Source organism: Varanus komodoensis, unplaced genomic scaffold, assembly GCF_004798865.1.
Source record: "Varanus komodoensis strain SLA01 unplaced genomic scaffold, ASM479886v1 scaffold139, whole genome shotgun sequence".
Taxonomy (NCBI): domain Eukaryota; kingdom Metazoa; phylum Chordata; class Lepidosauria; order Squamata; family Varanidae; genus Varanus; species Varanus komodoensis.
In genome coordinates this window covers 98,732-102,126 of record NW_025335402.1, presented here as the reverse complement: position 1 = coordinate 102,126, position 3,395 = coordinate 98,732, and positions in this window count along the sequence as shown.

The following is a 3,395-nucleotide window of genomic DNA, read 5'->3' as shown; positions in this document are numbered from 1 at the left end:
GATGCTCCCCCTGCTGCTGTTCTTCCTCCAAGTGCTCCCAGTGCGGATGCTCCCCCTGCTGCTGTTCCCAAACTTGCTGCGCCAGTTGGGGCTGGGGTCCCTGCCAGTGCATCCAGTCGTGCTGCTCTCCCTGCTGTTGCCCCCAGTGCCGTTGCACCCCTTGCTGCTGCTGGTACCAGCGTGGTTGTATCCCCACTTGCTGCAGCCAGTCTCCCCGCTGTTCTTCTTCTGGATGCAGTTGCTATCAGTCTAAGCATTGACCATGACAATGCACAGCAGGCTCTGAAAGTCAAAAGCAGCCAGCCCAGTGCCCAGAATCGAAAGCCAGCTCCCTGGCTGCTAATCCAACCAGCAGAATAGCAACATCAACACATATTTACACATTGTTACTTACCATTTATCATATTGGGATCATCCTCTCAGATAAAAGGGCTGCCACTTTCGGGTTTATTCTTCCTTCATGAAATAGAAGATTTTCCTCTCAGAAAGTCTTGAAAATTGTCCATTTAGTGGAGGAGTCTCATCTGTTTCACATGATAAATGGTGCTTTTACTTCTATTATGTATTTCTTGGTATTTGGGTTCCCGATGTATCATCTAGCTGTAACTCCCACAATTAAAACCTCAAAGCACGAAAATGCCCTGAGTCTTCATTCTGTTCTCTTTGTCCTTAATCTTTTCTGTATAGCCTGAAGTGCCGGGCCCTGTATAATCATGGAAGCTAAGCAGGGTTGGGCCTGGTTGGAATGTGGAAGGGTGACTTAAATGCTGCAAACTCCCCACAGAGCTTCGACTATGGACAGTATAAAAATGTAATGTAATAATATTTAGAAGGCCTTTTGTCTATTGGGCAATATAGGAATGAAACGAAATTTTACAAAACTCAAAGTGTTAGGTTTCTGCACACAAGAAAGAATCACCTTGAAGTCAGTAGGTGTGAGGTTGTGTAAATACTCCCAATTCACTCTTCTCTAAATAATATTCTTACACTTTTGAAAAACATGTATAGAAACATGTATAGAACATGATTATGACCTATAAAGCCCTAAACGGCTTGGGTCCTGGCTACCTGACGAGCGCTTACGTCCGTATATGCCCGACCGCCCTTTGAGATCTGCGGGAGAGTCCCTTCTCCGGGAATCCTCCATGAAAGAAATTAGGAGAGTAAGTACTCGGAGGAGGGCCTTCTCTGCGGTGGCACCCAACCTATGGAATTCACTCCCCAAAGAGGTCCGCCTGGCACCGTCGTTACTGGTTTTTCGGCGCCAGGTAAAGACCTTTTTATTTAAACATCATTTTAATTGTTAAAATATATTATCTGGCCAGGGCAACTTCTTCTTCCTTCTCTTTTCTCCTCCTATATTATTTATTTACTTATTTTATACTGATAATTTTAATTTTATATTATTATGTTTGTAACTCAGTGTATTTTTTGTATTTTTGTATTTAATGGTAATTTATTATGTTCTATTGTATTTCAATGTATTTTATTGTGTTGTAAGCTGCCCCGAGGCTTCAGCAAGGGACGGCATAGAAATGTAATAATAATAATAATAATAATAATAATAATAATAATAATAATAGTAGTAGTAGTAGTAGTAGTAGTAGTAGTAGTAGTACATAGAAGATCTGTGGAGGGGTGGAAGGTAAGAATGAATGAGAATTTCATTCCTGTTCACAAGTCATGTGAATGAGATCCATTGGCGCATGTGAATTCGGACATGAGCAGGAATGCTCTTACCTAGAAATATTTGTATTTCCCAGGTGCGCGTTCAAATGTGAAAGTGTACACTTGTGTAAATGTGCACTTGCCCTGAAAATCTGCATTTTCACACGTCAGCCTATGGAGGAAATGGGTCAATTTTTCCCCAATTAGAAAAATAATTGCATCTTCAGAAATGCACATTTTCCCCATTTTAAAATACACATTCTTAACCTGATCATAAAACAATGCTGATATTCAGGAATGTGAACAAAGCAAACTTCACCTTGAGAAAGAATTCAGGGACCCTTGAAAGATTCCCAACTCGGGAAACGAAACAAAATCCAGCTACACCCTAAAATCCATGTTTTCCTAAACACTGAATTCATGTTCAGCACTTTTAAAATATACACCAACAAAACTGATTTAAAAATGGAACTGAAGCAATTTAACTGGAATCTGAGAGATCCAAACTAACTTGCACTGGGCATGGGGGTGGACCTGATGGCCTTCTGATCCCTTTCGGCCAAACTATTCTATGATTCTATTATTCTAATAGCCATCAGGTCAAGCACATGGTTTTCCAGGTCTCATGGTCTATGAAGCTCACATGTTGTCAGGATTGTCAACGTCCAAACAGTCTTATGTGGGGAAATCATTGCAAAAGTTTAAAGTGCCACAAGATTCCTTCTTCATTTCTGATGTGAAGGTTCTGCAGCAGAAGCAGGACTCTCCATGATGACCTCATGGCAGGGGTTTCCACCTAGGCTGGCTTGATCTAAAAACATTTTTTGGTTCATTTATTTAGAGTATTTGTATGCCGTCCTTTCGCATAGCCTGAGGACGGCTTACATGTGAATGCATTATGGTTCCTTACCTTCTTCTCTGCCTCCATTTACAGAATTGCTTTTGTTTCCAAAGCTGAGCTGCTGAAGGCATCACGGAGGTCATGGCTGCTGCCGTTGCTGGCCAAGAGTGGCCTACTGTATCAGAGACAGTTCCCAACCATGCCCTGTTGTGGGGTCCACCATTATTCCTACAATCTAAGTGAAACTGTGCAAGGACAGGCTCACTTCCCCATCCATCACTGACCAGTTTGCAACTGGGTAGCTGGGAGAAGAAGAGAGGATCTTTCATTGTTTGACCTGAAGGCTTCCTAGTTTATCTCCTCTGCTCATCTTGCTGTAGCTATTCGAACCTCCCCATCCTGATTGCAGAGTATCCCTGCCAACTCTCCTCTCAGATCCTGGAACACCTTTTAATCATCTGTCGTATGATTAAGGAAACATGGAGCTGTCATGATGTCCTTGGTGATGGATTCCTCAGTTGTCTTCTGCCTCTGCTTTCCGACATCCCTTCTCTATGCATATGTCTACACCACAGACCTGAACTGGTTCTACCAGCATGTCCTCTGCTTGGCCAAAATTCTTGTGGGAGGAGCCTAGAAGTCCTGAACACATGATGTCCAGCACCCATATCAAAATTCAATGCTCAGGCTTCTCCCAAGCAAGGCATGGGATAAAACCAGCAGAACGTGCATAATGTAGACATCTTCACTAGTTTGTTTCCTAATCTGTGCAAAGCATACTCAATAAAACTCTGCAATTCTGGAAAATCCTTGTGTCTCCCTGTCTTGTTTCCTTTTATGAGGGCCACTGACAAATTGCCAAACAATGCCAACCACATCCGTGCTG